This window comes from Etheostoma spectabile, chromosome 17, assembly GCF_008692095.1.
Source record: "Etheostoma spectabile isolate EspeVRDwgs_2016 chromosome 17, UIUC_Espe_1.0, whole genome shotgun sequence".
Lineage (NCBI taxonomy): Eukaryota > Metazoa > Chordata > Actinopteri > Perciformes > Percidae > Etheostoma > Etheostoma spectabile.
The window spans coordinates 5,015,289-5,032,123 of NC_045749.1; the positions used below are offsets into that span (position 1 = coordinate 5,015,289).

The window sequence follows — 16,835 nt, forward strand, 5'->3', positions numbered from 1 at the left end:
GTATAAACAGTTATGAAAACAACACAAAAAAAAAAAAAAAACAACAACACATCTGCTCTTTTGTATTTCTGAGAAAGTAGCTGCTCAAGGAATGTTTGCTGCAGTGTTAAACTGCACTTGCTGAGCCACACATGCCGCCAGATCAACCAGGACTTCTAAGGGTTACAACTTAAACGTCATCGTTGGTCTCCAATAAATAAATTAAAATCCCAGACATTTCCTCCTATGTGATAAAACTATTTTACGTGTGTCTAATATGTGTGAATGACATATGACAGTATTTATGTTGCTGTCTTTATGAATTAAGTTGCCCATCTCTGTTTCTTCATAGAGAAGGAGAGAGTGAGTTTTGTTATTTAAAAAAATAACTATTAAACAACGAATGTCCTCTAAGGCACAAATTTACATTTTCAAATTAAATAGTGCATGTACACGTCTGGTTAGGCAGTGAGGAAAGAGGAAAGAGACTGAGAGGGAGGGAGTGTAAGAGCAGAGATGGGGGATATTTGTGAGCCTGTGTTGTACTCTTGCTAAATGTCAACACCATCCAATTCTGCATGAGGCCGTTTATAAGGAGACCAAAGGCTAGATATGATAGCCTTCCCTTCACCGCTTAAATACATGTAAATCTGTCTTGGCCCTTTGCGACACAACACAATTTGAGCTTGCCGTTGGGTTCAGCACATAATGCGACTAGGTGTTTGGGGAAGTCGCAGAGGACCAATCGAAATAGGGAAGGCAAGGCAAGGCAAGGCAGCTTTATTTGTATAGCACATTTCAGCAACAAGGCATTCAAAGTGCTTTACACAAATCAGTTAAACAGATAAAACACAAGTAAAAACAGTTAAAAATCCAAGCATTAAAAACCGGTAAAACACATGAATAGACAGTTAAAAACAAGAGAAATAAAAAACACAAGAAAAATTTACAGGGCAGCATAAAAAATTTAAAGAAATGATTAGTCATTAAAGAAAGGCAGCATCAAATAGAAAGGTCTTCAGCCTTGATTTAAAAGAACTGAGAGTAGCAGCGGATCTACAGGTTTCGGGAGTTTATTCCAATATGAGGAGCATAGAAACTGAAAGCTGCTTCACCTGTTAGTTCTGACTCTGGGACAGAAAGCGAACTCCCAGTGACTGAGAGGTCTGGGTGGTTCATAGTGTAGTAGCAGATCAGCAATATATTTTGGACCTAAACCGTTAAGTGATTTAAACTAGCAAGAGTACTTTGAAATCAATTCTTTGAGCACAGGAAGCCAGTGTAAAGACTTCAGAACTGGAGTGATGGGATCCAGTCTCTTGGTCTTAGTGAGGACTCGAGCAGCAGCGTTCGAATCAGCTGCAGCTGTCTGATTGATTTTAGGGAGACCTGTAAAGACCCCGTTACAGTAGTCAAGTCTACTGAAGATAAAGGCATGGACAAGTTTTTCCAAATCCTGTGACACTAAGTCCTTTAACCCTTGAATATCTTAAGGTGATAGTAGGCTGACTTTGTAATTGTCTAATGTGGCTGTTAAAGTTCCAGGTCTGAGTCCATGACTACACCAAGATTTCTGGCTTTGTCTGTTGTTTTTAACATTAAATACATGATTTTGTTTTTGCCAGCAGAGTAGATGGATCTGTACCATCCTAAGAAGCACATGCTAGCACTAGCCCAGCTAGTGAGAAGAGGAAGGGGAGCAGCAAGGAATAGGAGGCTTGGGGGTGCATGAGACCCTCAGGTTCAGAGATCAGTTTGGGGAATTCACAAAATATTAGTTTTTCCTGCATTTTGCCTTCCGTGCCTGGCTGGCGGCTTTGTTTCTTTTGGCCATGTGGTTTATTTGGCGCAGCACAGGCCCGCTCACGCTTTGCTCGACACAAGGAAAGTCTCTCCATATCCTTTGCTCTTTCACAGACTATTTGGGATTGTTACAACTCTCATTGCTATAAATCACCACCATGTTGCACAACACCGTCACCCCTGCTCAATGAAACTGGAAATTACATTGAGACCATTTTGACAGCAAAATCTGTTGTATGTAGTGCTTTGTTAGATATGAACAGACACCAGGTTAAGATACTAATGGATTCTTAAATGCACCCTGCAGTTTGTATGTTCCATTAGACACTTTCCCTTTTTCTGCAGGAAATGTAGACAATCGTGTTCTCAGTCTGTGCAAGCTAGGAAGCAAATATAGAAAGGTGTCAAGCTATTATCCTGCATTTGTCTGTCCAGGTGTTTTTGTTACTTACCATAAGTGCTGCTAATGCATATCAGCTGTTGAGTCTAATTGATTTTCTGAGGAATTGTTGCTGGTGCACAGCAGAAAAACTGCATTTGTGTTCAAAGCTGAACCACATTGTGCTTTGACATAGCCTATTAAAGGGTACATTCAGTGTGAGAGGCAGCAGGTGATATTATGGGTCCTTTTGTTTATGTGTTATGGGTAAGGGTGTCACAATTTTGATTTTAAATCGGAATCAACCGAAATTAAGTCATAATCTCAAAATTCTGATTTAAAAAATGGAATCGTCAATACTGCCACGTCACGTCCGGTCAGCTTGTCAAGGAGCCACCCAAGCCCCGCGGAACATGTCAACGCAAGCTGCCTTAACGCAACCATGGGCTTAGCAGCCAATGGTGGAACTACACCCCTCTGACACAGAAAGACTTTTCCAAGAGACTTTACATGGCTAAAGAAACGTCTATATTTTCAGAGGATCATTTTTTTGGGGGTACATCAACTTACTAGTCCGAACACTAAAAGGGTCCTTGTTTAAAACCTCACGTTTTATAAATTTTTAACATTCACCAGTATCCGAATCCAGAGTTATTAAACCAGGCATGATGAACGTGCATGATGGACATGAGCAGACCTGCAGGATGGCGCCCGCCCATGTAGCCTTGCTAGCCCATTTCACGTTCTGCCAAGTGGAAAAACATGTGTTGAAGTGAAGCAAGTCAACATTACAGCTACTCAAAATGCAGGAGAATTATTGACAGGGCTTGTTTACCATGGTCATATTAGAAAGAGTAACTCGTTAGTGGAATGCAGTTGCCCTCTCTGCTCTCTGCTTCTCTTCTCAGCTGCTAAGACAGCTGTGGTGCGAGCGTCTGCCTCAGCATTGTCGGCAATTTGTTTTTTTCTTACTTTACTGACAAATTGCCATGTTTCTAATTGACTGAAGATATAAGTTATTGTTACATTATGTTGTTAATAAATGTTTTAAATTTGACAATGTAATGGTACTTTGCAATCAAAGGTCAGATGTTATATTACTCATTATAACAGTCTAGTCTAAAAATTGCATGGCAACCTGTGCTTAAAAAAAATAATTGTAAAAATCGAGATTTGAGCCATGACCTTAAAATCGAAAATCAGGGATTTGGAGAATCGTGACACCCCTAGTTATGGGTGAGAAAACGTTTTTTCAATAATGAAAATATGGATCCTGAAGCAGTAGGAATCACCACACAGACAGCAGGAGAAGAAAGAGCGGTGTGCACCCGAACTGCTGCCTTTACAAAATGTGAAACAACCAAAACAGTAAAAAAGCCAACAGTTGAGTACAGGATGGACTGATCGGCAACAGTGAAGGAAAAAAAGCTCCATCTTCTTCTGTGAGACCTGTTGCCAGTTTCCAACTGTTGGAAAGAAGTTAAAACAGGTAAATCACATATGGTGGAATACAAATTGAAATTATTTCAAAGGTTTCCCCAAATGGCCTTAATGCCCCAAACAATCAGATCGAGGAGACAAAATATGCCCTTTGAAAAAAGAAAATAATTACCAAGCCTAGCATTTAATAAAACTAAAGCTTAAACGACCACAGTTAAGAATATTTACCAAAACTAAAAGATCCCTTCAATACCAGTGCTGCATATAAAATGCAAATAACAGCAAGTAGCTGCAGAGGGACAGAGCTGTGGAAACTGGGCTAACATACTCCGATAATTTATTTCATTTGGGCTCAGTTCTGGTTTTTGAAAAAGACTGTTCCTGGTGCTTCACTGCAGATGTGAAACCCTCCAATTTCAAGGCTCTGTATGGAAAATTATGGCATCTCTTATCGTGTAATGTTTTATAGAAAGATTATTCAGCCTTCCTTAACAGCTAGAGGCTCCTGCAGGGATGTCTGAGCAAGCAAACATTTGGCTTAGATACCCACATTCTGTAGCTTCATAACCTTGAAGCTGCACATTCACACATTCATGCAAACACAAATATCGACAGTTGATTGGACAGCTCCAACAAGACACACACATACATGCTTGTATACTGAACTGACACACTAGTAGATCCACTAAGATTCCAAATGAGCTCATGTTTAGCTCCCAACCACAATAGATTTTCCATACTTGCAGACCCAGAACGCACACACACACACACACACACACACACACACACACACAAATACAAATACAAATACATGTGACGGACCGAACCGTGACGGAGACTCCACCACAAGAGCAAAGTAACAAACATCTTCCCCCCCCTCCATCCTCTGTCTCCTGACCTTGTTAAGCAAAGAAAGATGGAGTGGGGGAGAAGAAGGCAACATGTTTGAGAGGCCGGTAGATAAATTATGGCTGGGGTTTCTGAGGTAAATGGTGCATTGAAAGCAGACTCGGCCACATTTAAGATATTAGGACAGGCACTGAACACAAGATCTGCTCCAGACCAGGCCCAGCTCCAGCCAGAGGAGATGTGGACGGCCCAAGTCCTCACTTCTGGGCCCTTATTCATCCAAGCATTCGTAGAACAAATCCTTAATGTGTGTGTAGGAACTGTCCGTAAGAAAACTGTCCACAACACAAAAGTTGTTGTGGACAGAAGTAGCAAACTAGAAAAATAAAGACGTCAGGCAATCAAATTGACTTTGAGGTGAGTTGTTTTGTTAATTTGTCAAGTAAATGCTCATACATTCAAAGAAATGTTTTAAACAGAAATTCTCAAAATTGTCATCAAAACCTGAAATTTAAAGGGGTAATCCAACAAATCACCAAGGATCCCAGCTGTAGTCTGCTTCACAGGTTACAATGGATGTAAAAGGTGACCTAGAGAGTTAGCGAAGAACCTCATAATGTAGCAAAACATCCGTGCAAACCCTACAAATCCATAAGCGTTCATGCACCATGGAATACATTTGAAGTACTTTCTCAGTTTGTTTGACAGGCACATCTACTTTCAACAGGACCAAGTGCAGGACTCTGACATAGAGATGAGGTTAAAAGTAGGCTGTGTCAGAATGGGAAACAAATCTGGTTCAAATCTGTTGTCCAAGGTTCAATTTTAAAACCCTCACCAAATAGATTTCCACTCTGAATAAAGTTTAAAACTTCAGCTCAAGTTTAGGCCCAACTATAGTTGTCTCAGTTACTTAACCTCAATCAAATTTGTTTCAGTTTCCTAAACAAAGATAAACTTTACTACATGTGATAAACAAAAGAAAATAGAATGACCCATTCATGGGATTGTCACATATTCCGGTTTGTGGTGGATGAACACAATGTTCACATAATTCACACTGACAACAAGCAATCTGCGTTTCAGAGTTCCTGCTCATTTTATTTAGGAGACCTTATTGGAAAAATATGGAAGCTTCACTTTAACTGTTACCACAACAGTGACACAGATGTTTCCCTATGCAATGACAAGGCTCAGTGCAGCCTTTAGACAAACTGTGTGTTTGTGACACAGTGGGAGGTAGTGTGCTTTTGTCTTTTATAATGGGGGTTCTAGCGTCCTCGTGCCACAGGGGCTGAAGAGCATAACAATGACAAAAGTGTTGGGAAGCATTAACAGAAATTAGAAAAAGATTTTTATCTCGTCAATCTCAAAGAATGGCTGAAAACAACATTTGCCGGCCAAGAAATGTCCTTTTAACTCAGCTTCTTTGGCAGCCACTGTATGTGTGGTTAAGTCAGTTTCTATGTGCGTGTGAAGTTGGAATGCTTTTTTCCATTATGAATCACTTTTATTATTCATAATTAAGAAAAGCAGCGGGCCTAATACTACAAAGCAAAACAGAAATACAGCTGGCCCATAAACCCATTCTGTAATTGGAAGTATATAAGTGGAGGAGATCAAAACATCCATATTGACGGGTTAGAGGGTGGAAGGGGGGAATTTGGGGGTCATAGGTGCTTTGTTGTAAACGTTTACCAATTTCTAGAAACATCCCCTGTTTAAAATGGGAAAAACAATTGAAAAACAACCATATCAAACCCTGGCTACTGACAAATATGTTAATATACAATTAATTGACATTAGCAAATGGGTTTTGTAGGGTCTGTAATGCTGTCCAACTTTTAAATTGGAATCCGGACTATAGTCCAGACTATAACCCCAGAGTTTTCAAACTAAAATGGGGTCAGCAGCGTTCCGAAACATCTTAGTTTTTAGGGCTTTGAAATGCTGAAGTAGTGTGGACACAAAGCGTAAATGTAAAAAAAAGATATGCATTTTAAAAACAAAAACATAGTAGTGTGGATGTAGGCAGATCAATGCACTTAGTTAAGGTTAGGAAAAGACTGTGGTTATGGCTAAATATATTGGGTCAATGCTTACTTGAGGTGTCAAAGTCCTGTGCTTGGTATGACCGATTTTGCCCAACCTCCTGGATTGTAAAAAAAACCCGTGGGCGTAAGGGGCGGGGGGCGGGTGCATGAATTACATTTCTGAGGAAATATAGTTAACAAATTAATAGTGTACTAATTTATTTTGTAGGAGATAGGGTTATAGATTGTTATACCAATATATAATAATAATAATAATAAGAAAAACAATAATAAACACCAAACTGAACTTCTTTGCTCATCGACTCCATTAACTAAATTTCAAAATCCATTGTTCTAAAGCATAGATACAACTTCTTACAGGATTTGTCACTATATGTGACAAAATGACATTTTGCCATTTTAAGAAAAGGGATTCACAGCAAGCACACACACACACACACACACACACACACACACACACACACACACACACACACACACACACACACACACACACACACACACACACACACACACACACACACACACACACTATAATAGGCTTGCTGTCCTCTTTATGTTTTCATGGAGTATTAACCATAATAGTGAGAGGTCATCATCATGCGTGCCTTTGTGGCAAATTACACCTGTCATGCTGGGTTCACTAACACCCTCTCTCCTCAGACGTGCCACTGAACAGGTTTATTGTAAATGATCCGCTCAATGTCTGGTGCAGTCATTACTTACATCTTTCTGCTCAAACCGGAACTCTGCCTTCTCTCTCACTGCCAACCTGAAGCACCCCTGTCTCCTGTGCCTTGGCCGTTTCCATGGTGACGCCCAGCCCTTTGACAACACACACCCTATTCCTAATTCAAGAGGTTGGGGACTCAATTGATTACCACTTGGCTTGCTGGGTAATGTCTGGGTTTGTGTGCTTGAAAACAGAGAAAACAAACAAATAGATCAATGCACAAGCCAATAAGGAAACAAGGCATCTTGTCTGTGTGCTTCTGTAAGGTCATTTAGTAAGTTTTAAGTAACCAACCCATTCCCATTGCACCAAATCTCATAGTGTCTTTTATGCAATAAGTTCTTCACTACTAAATACTTTAAATTCAATATACTAAATTCATTTGATTTGGTGGTTCATTTAATAAATGATGGTGGTAAATATAGGATAGATAGATAATACAGTTATGTTTTATTTATTTTTTTACATATCTTTATTGAATTTCCAAGGGGCACATAAAACATGAAGTAAGTCAGCCACGGAGTAATGAATAACGCTCTTCTTTTATAGCTTAAAAACAACTAAGACAACAACAAAAAACTTAACAAGAACACAGAAGGTTTGCATAGGTGAGGCATACGTAACGTAAGCACGTTACTTAAGCCATTGTGTGTCATCTGGAAATGTTAGTTATGTTTTGACTATATATAACTTTATAGACTTTATAGTGTGAATGTTTCTGGGTTAGTAGGGTGTCTGAAATGCCAGGGGTTTAAACAGTCAATGAACATTTTAAAATGGACACCATCCGGACACTGTCTAATCAAACAGTCCAAGTTGCCAGCAGCGCTGATGACACCAGTAAATCCAACTCTAATATTTTTATTTTTTTTACCTTTGCGCAGTAAGCCAATATGGACGCCCACCACTTCAGAGCTGCCAAGTCAATAAAAGCAATTAGACATGAAATCACTTCAGAGAGCAGATGATTTCTTACAGGAAATCTGCTGCTCTGTGCCCCGGCTGAGCTGCCTCGCCAAATACAACCACAGGCTGTGAACAGCTTGACTGATAGGAGGAAAAAGTGGCGAGACAAAGGCAATTCTGTAGGCTTAATAATGTTTAACAAAACATTAAACAATATTGTAGTTGATTCCACTCTGTTTGAGATGAAAGATAAATCAATTGTTTTATCTTTAGGGATAACTCACAGAACCTTATTGAGATACCAACATTGCATAAAGACATGTACTGGCTTTATATGCCTAATACAGCCCAAATCACCAAGAAACCTCTTGGCATACTTTTAAATTAAATTGTAAAACAAGACCAAACACGCATTGTTAAACTGCATGCAAAAAGTGTGGACAGTTTTTTTTTTAAGCCTGTCTGATTGACGTGAAACTATTTACAGAAAGCCAGCCTGTATTTGATGGTTTACTTACTGTAAATGAAACGTATCACACCCAAACTAAAGTGCAAGCTCTGAATTCAAGATTGAAATTAAAACTCATTGAGCTCTCATCGAGTTGTGTTTAGTAAAAGAAGAACGGACGGTTGTGTTTAGGAAAATAAAGACAAACGGTTGGGTTTGGGAAAAGAAGAACGGTACGGTTTGGAAAAAAGAACGGGACGGTTGTGAAAGAATAGCATTTGGGTTTGGGAAAAAAGAACGGACAGTTGGGTTTGGGAAAAGAAGAACGGTGGGGTTAGGAGAAAAAGAACGGGGCGGTTGGGTACAGGAAAACAATATTGTGACGCTTGGGTTTAGTAAAATAAGAAAGGGCCCGGTGGGTTTAGGAAACAGGACACTAACCCCCGGTCTCCTGGGTAAAACTCCTGAATTGTAACAAACTTCCCCACGCAGATTTTCGGCTTTTCATACTACTCGCTACCGTAGTCGCTCTTAGTGCCACGTCGTCTCCAAACCATGTGTAGGTGCTGCTCTCCCTGATGCGTTCTACAAATACGCTGAAGGGTGCTTCTGGCACTGACAGCCACTGTCCAAACGTCTGTATTTTATGAGTTTGGAGTGAGAACGGGTTGATTCAAGACAGCATTAGTTATTTGTTCAAAGACCTTGCAATTAACATGTTTACGTTGTCCACATTGACAATATATGGTTAGGTTTGGGAAACTAAACCTTCTATTTTAGAGAAATATCGTGTTCATGGTTAGAATGCTCATATGCTCGTTTTTTAGAACAGACCTATTCTGTCGTTTATTATGTGAACTTCTCGATCTGGGGAAAACTACTTGATGGACCTGAGGTGAGTGTTTGTGTGTGTCCATCAGTGTATGGCTCTGAAGAACCACTGATGTGTGCTGGTCATTTCTCAGTTCATAACACTGGATATCCAGTCTAATTTCCAGTCTATCCCTCAGCTGAAAAAAAAGACTTACCTTGACTCCTTGATCTCCTCTTCTTTTTGATATCTGACTCATGTTGGCTAAGGCTTATACAGTTTCAATATAGTCTTAATCTCGGTCTGGGTGAACAAGCGTACTGTACTGTATATCACCAGAAAAGGAGCATGTTATTTCTCTTTTATATATAAATCATCTTAGAATTTTATTTTGCAGAGGAAAATGTCTGATTTGATGATGATTTTTCAATTATGAATTACTGATTGTACTATTGCAGTTCATCTTATCTTGATGCCAGAAGAAATTATGCCGTTTTTTTTTCTGTTCTGTTTTTGCTTTTGTAATCCCTATATTTCTCTTTTACATAAAAACAATTCATGAGACTTTTTCAGATTATAACAACATCCAGTTTTAAATTGTGGTCACAAAACAACCATGTATTAAGACCCCTGTGACAGTGCCGCAATCTGTATCTTCATAAAAGGAACAATACAGTAACAACACCACTGTCTCTATGTTCTGGTTGTTGTTTTTAAAATGTTCTACACAGCATACCGTGTAATAAGGAATACAGCAAAATACAGAATTAAAGGAGGTGCAGACTCCACCACCGGTCTCCTTTTTTTTGCATTTTCTCTGAGGGGATGAATGGCTCTGCTTATTGGGTTGCACTCTACAGTTCTCTCCCCTCAGTCTGTGGCTCTGTTCGGGCTGTTGAAACTAGTTTCGGAAGTCAAATATAATTCAAACAGTAAAAAAAATGAAAAAAAATACTAATCAAATGCCGAAAATTTTATTTGATGTGTATTTGATTACACTTTACTTTAAAGTATCTAAATAAGAGTGACCTAACACTGTCATAAATGTGTCATAAACATTATAAACAAATCATAAACGTTTATGACAACTTTTTTTTTTGTAATACAACATTTTTTATGCCACATGGCATCGTTTTGTCATTGATAACTATTTTATTGAATTAATTGATTTCAATGTTGATCGATCCAAAACCAAAGACTCTATTGTACCTTAAAATAATGTTTCGAAAATCGTTTCAGTGGTTCATTAACTTGATGGAATGAGACCTAAAAATATTGGTAACAATTCCTCTCCCAAGCTGTAGGGGGAACGAAGAGGAAAAGTGCTTTGGTATCTACTGTAAAGGTGCTGGTTGACAAGTAGCCGCCGTAGACAAGCCGTCTGTACAGTTAGCTAAATATACCAGACAAAACATGAATAAGTCACCAAAAGGACTGCTAGTAAGTTAAAGTTGTGGGAGCGCTGTATCTGGACGAGAAGGATAACACTGGGAGTTGAAGAGGTGTGTAGCTATTCTGCCTTCTCCCACCGCAACACAGTTTCGTGGAGCTGAGTGTTGCGATTTCAGTTTTATTTTCCATATTGTTAAAGCCCTATTTAAAACACAACGCCCAAGATGGGCGCCGCGAGGGGCACAGGCACAAAGGTTGGGGATACGATTTAGATGACAAAGAATCAGTATAGTTGATAGAAGATCCTCACAAGTATAGTTTGATAAGCATGAATGTGAGCGAGCTCATATGAGTCGGGGCACTCTCCTGTGTTTGCGTCTCATCGTCCTCTGCTGAGTTTCTCTCTGACCTTCGCAGTCCCTTGTTTAAATGTTAATTACATATTTCACATCTGCTACACTGTTCTGCCTCATAGCCTCACAGCCTGCACATAATTAACTACAGTTACCTTTCCAAGGTGTTATAAACTGGCTTCAAGTTTCCTGCATTCGTAATCATGGGATACTTGCACATAAACATAACAGGCTTTGGCAAATGTGTCACAAACATGCACAGAGACAACCTTTTTTTCTCAGTATGTGTACTGTAATGATCTAAATTTAAGTTGTAAAAATGAAAGTAGCATGGATATCAAAGTGTTTTCTCTTCTGTCTGTGGGCATATTTCATCAGCTGCTTTGAAGCATGCAGCGAGACTTTCCTTACATTGGAGGATTCCAGTTTGAGATATATTATTAGGAAACGTGCTTCCTTCTGTGGCTATACTATATTTAGTGAGACGTGGGGTTTTTATGGTTTTGTTTTTATGTTTTACATTTGTTTTTAAGTGTCTAATGCATTATATTGTACTCATTTTACTGTGAAGCACTTTGTGATTTTTATCTGTGAAAGGTGCTATACAAATAAATCTTACTTACTTACTTACTATACGTAACATTTATGTAAGAAACCGAAGCGTTGGCAAACAGGTTGACCAGATTTTCAAAATCACGTATCAATGTGTGCACATACACACATTCCCAATCACGTAACCACTGTCTGGTCTTGAATCAAGGTCCACACCAAGTAAATAATAATACATAATAATTATATAATAATTATACATTATGGCCTTTTACTCTGGTTTGTTTCGTGTTCATCCCAGACAATCCAAGAACGGTAACACAGACTTTCCACTGGGCGTGTCTGTGCTGCATTCCGGCTGTGCTGCGGTTTTGATCTGTTTCCTGTAACGCACCATACCATAGCGGGAGCGTCTCAGAAACGGAGCATCTTGCTGACCGACATGCAGATTTTGTCGTCTCTGCAAGTACTACTACGGAGCCCCCCTGGGGTCAGCTGAGAAAAAAACTAAACTAGAACTCAACTTTAGGTTTTATAAATTCAAACTTCTGGGCTCAATTACTCTATAGCGTAGTGTCTCCAATATCACCTCAATTATAACTTGTCTCCTCCTAGTTGTACTACAACACTTACTGTTAAAAATATATTTATATGTTTGTAGACGGTCTCTAAGCACCACCGGCTGCTACTAGAGACCAATCTTATCGCTCCAGGTTGGAGGACGGATTATGAATCTGCGCATGGTTTAGGTTTTTTGCTCAGCTGACCCCAAGGGGGCTCTGTAATCTACCTTCCGCTCCAAGCACTCCTGTAATTAAACTCCATTCATTAAAATGATCTGTGGTGTCGTATTATGTTATTCCACCTCCAAGATGATTCTTTCGTCCTCCATGGTGTAGAGTAGACAAACAGTATAAGATGTTGAGAAGTGTATTTTGGTAAATTGACAGGATGCTCTAGCTGTTTCACATCCTTCCCGGCTCACCGAGCGGCCCACAGTTTGTGTGAAAATAGACTCTAGGACACACCGTGAAGCGGATGGTGGAATATCAACCATTTACAATGGCCGTGATTGCTCGCAGGGGCCGCAGCATCTTGCATTTATCTTCTGATGTTTACAAAGAGCTCATGAAAAAACAACTGATTCTAAGTAATATTAGTAACATTTATACATTAAACCTGTGTTACTTATGCAGAGGCACTTAATCATAATCTTTGATTGGATATCTGCACTGCAAACAATGTTTATACTGACCGACAACTTGCTGTTAAACAACAGATGCATCTGCACTATTGTATAATAGTAGGATAGGGCCTCTTTAGACTTACAAAAAAACAGTTGCATGAACAAGTTTTGTGATAGTCCTGCTGTGAGTCAGCCCTAGACTAATAACCACACCATGATTAAAAACGAAAGATGATATCAGTTGTTTAATTTCACACCAATCATAGTCCAGTAAATCATTAAAAATACAATCACAAACTAAATCACACTTGATATAGACATTCAAAGCATCCCCTCTATCTGGTCTGGGCATTTGTGTTGGTGAATTTAGTTTTCTCATTTGCAGTTTATCTGTCTGACATTACAGCTGACCAGTACTCGCTGGGATTTTACAAATGTCATTGCAGCTTGCTTTCTGTCGCTTTGACAGTTTGTGTTCCAGCTAAGCAATTCATGGCTGGGCATCCCTACTGCTACAGGTAGAGGTGTGTGTGATAGTAGGAACATGGTGGAAAAAGGGCACATTTTATTAGATTAGATTCAACTTTATTGTCATTATGCATGTACAGGTACAAGGCAACGAAATGCAGTTTGGGTCTAACCAGAAGTGCAATAGCAGTAAGTGCAGGATATTTACAATGGTTTCATAAGTGCATAAGTGAATAAATATGGAAATGAATACTATTATAAACAGAATTTTACAGATGGGTTTGTCCTATGAATATAAAATATAGATAACAAGTATTGTGAGCAAGATTTACAGCTGGATATGTACTGAATATAATATACAGGTGGATATTACTATAAGTAGAAATTGTACAGATGTGTACAATGAACATACTATACTAATGGTCTACAGAGTTTACAGGTGAATATGTACTATGAATATATATACTATTATTATAGACAGAATTTTTACAGATAGTTATAAAAATCCCACATGATTGGATTTGATGTCAAATATTTACAACAGACAACGGACAAAGGATTTCTCTGTATCAGAGTTTGGAATAGTTGTCTAACTGCTAGAGCAATTTTCTTCCACACCCTTATAATCTGTGTACTAAGAACATCGTACAAAGAACAAATACTGTTGTGGTTTCAGTCAGAATATATAATCAGTTGGTAAATTGTTATGTTCAGCTTTTAGTACTTTGTTAGCTTGTAACTTAATCTTTGTGTTTTTCTTCTACCGTATTGGAGCCACATTGGAGCCGTATTTCATGCGTGAAGACGGCTGAACTTCTCCTGTTGCTGCTGCTTTACATTAAAAGCATTCCCCTGTGGAACCAGTGGGGGGCGTTTTTGTGAAGCAGCTATAAAGTACAAGAAATACGAGATTTGGCCAGTATTTGTGATTATTGCCACAATAAAAATAGTCTATTCTACACAATACGTTATGGGCATTGTTGGTGCTCTTTCTCCGCAGTTATATTTTTTAAAAGTGGATTGACACATACAAGCATTATTGAGAATACACTTACTACAGTTTGTGTGAACCAGCAAGCCTCCAACATGTCTTTAAAAAAAACCAATGCTTTTTAACAGCTATCTTGTCATATGAAAATGTGTGCAAACGTTTTCAAGTTTTCACTCAAGAAAGTTTCTCTAGTTTTTGCTATGTTACAATAGTAACAACAGTACAAACATAGGACAGACAAAATCATTTAGCAAAAATACCTAAGGAGACAACAGGATGACATAGTGTGTAAAGATTCTTTTTTCCCCGTCTCTTTTTCCCCTCTCTGTGGACTCATTGGTCAGTTCTAATGATGCTGTACATATTTCATGCCACCAGTTGCCCGCCTCCCTTTAATATTGCAATCACCAGGGAGAAGGAGCTGACTGATATGGAGTCCAGAAATAGTCGTCCTCTCTCCATGGGTTTCTCTCCACCAGCCCTTTTCATCTGCACAATATGAAGTTGGCAATTGATCAACTCACTGCCAGCTCCTTGTGTGTGTGTGTGGTTGTGTGGTGTGTGTGTGTGTGTGTGTGTGTGTGTGTGTGTGTGTGTGTGTGTGTGTGTGTGTGTTTTCATGCATCAAATTATTTATGTCTAGCAGTCTATACCTGTAAATATCATTACATCTGGTGCGGTGGCAGTGAAAACATAGTTTAATTTGTCTCCAGGCAACAGTCCATGAGCTCTCATTTATGTGCCACTACTTTCATCTGCTCTGGCACTTTTCATATGTTTTATTGTCTTTCTTTCACTCTTTTGTCTCTGGCTTTCCTTCCTCTTCCCTTGTAGGAATGTGACGCATGTGTGTGTTCACACGCTGCCTGCGCGTTGCTATAAAAGCCTTTGCGTCATTCCCATCTGCTTGAGCTTATGCAATTCATCTCTTTAAACTGTACATCATTTCTCTTTCTGACTCTATGCTTTATTATATTTTATAATATTGTACAATATTGTGCTTTTCTTTTTCAGCTTCCTTCACAGCCTTCAAGAAATGTTATTCTTTAATTTAAATAATTTACTAACTTTTTATTAATTGTTATCTTCTTCCCGTTCCTATGTTTTTTTATTTCCCCATTTGTCTCTCAGTTTATACTCTTGTCTTTTCTTCTCTTTTTAAAAGTGGAAACACAATCTGATCCGAGGTGTGTAAAAATTCTCAGAGGCTTTTAAATGTCTTTTACTAGAGTTTTACAGCTCTTCAAACTAACTGCCAAGCTGTGTGATTCTTGCTGTAGCCTGGAATTGTGGGTATTGTAGTGTTGTTTATGAGTATGAGGGAGAAGATGAGAATACACAAGGTGCTTGTAAAATTGGAGATGATCCTTTCAATTTTGAAAAAAAAAATGTTATCTCAATCTGTGTGTACTGGATGTGGGTCGAGAACCAACATGGAAACTGTAGCATAGTCAGCTGACCTGTGGGTTTGTCTTGACTTCTACAGCTAAACACACACACACACACACACACACACACACACACACACACACACACACAGCATGCTAACACACTCACAATGACGAGGTGATGTTAAGCAATGCTTACATGCTCATCTTGCAAGTCAGCATGCTAACATTAGCTAATTAGCATTAAACACAAAATACAGCTGAGGCTATTGGGTCAAGTGTTGTGCAAACTTAAATTTTGATAGGATGCCGCAAGATGGAGAGTTACGGGACCATTTGGTATCTATGGAATGGACCTCTGGAAGAAAATAGGGGAGGGTCATCTCTTTTTATTCTATGTTGAGGGGACGGTCATCCAACTTATTTTAGTCCATGGGGGAGGGTCACCGAACTTTTGTATTCATGAAAACAGCAAAGATTCAAAGTAGCTTGTTTGGTGCATATTTTTCCATGTAGCTCTCTCCGTCTCGGCCCCCCATTGCTAGCAGATGGGTCCCTTCCTGTTTAGTCAGCCGGACAATTTGAGCTGTTGCTTTGCTAGTTCCATTGTGTTGTAAAGACATCTGCTGAAAAAATAATTGTATTCATTTGCATTATTGCCGTACCGTTTTGTTCAAAAACATTGAAAACACCAACGTACGAAAACATAGTAGACCAGACGCAAGCTTTCATTTTGAAAAGTCAAAGCTCGCAGAGAGCATGCAGCCGGGAGTGCATGAGATGGGAGGTCTCCAGGCTGCAGCCATACCTGACTCAAATATCCTTTTGATCCCGATGATTATTTGTGAAATTGTGCAAACGACAGCCTTTTTAAGTCATTAAAGAAGGAAGGAGTGGGAGCATGCAAGATCCTAAATTGACGCTCGTCTTAGAAATGGAGTTTTGGATATGGTAAAGCTTCGGCAGCTTTGGCATATTCTGAAATTTAAACGCCTAGTGACGAGTCCATAGCAACCAGTTCATGTGTTGAACTTGTTACTACCCAGTGCGCTTTGTTGGTCTCAGTGTTTTATTGTTTTATTTCATGTAAATACTAGTTTACTAGA

The 16,835-nt window shown here is 39.1% G+C and overlaps 1 protein-coding gene and 1 long non-coding RNA gene across 5 annotated transcripts in view; both read left to right on the top strand.

The window, feature by feature from the left end:
* The window catches only part of LOC116705254 (uncharacterized), an 11,369-nt gene extending 8,527 nt beyond the window's left edge, over nucleotides 1-2,842 (top strand). The window contains exon 3 of the long non-coding RNA XR_004335886.1: nucleotides 2,588-2,842. This is a non-coding gene — a long non-coding RNA (uncharacterized LOC116705254). The remainder of the gene's footprint in view (nucleotides 1-2,587) is intronic.
* kcnq5a (potassium voltage-gated channel, KQT-like subfamily, member 5a) overlaps nucleotides 1-16,835 on the top strand; it is a 94,331-nt gene that overhangs the window by 18,901 nt on the left and 58,595 nt on the right. The gene's annotated exons all lie outside the window — the stretch shown is intronic.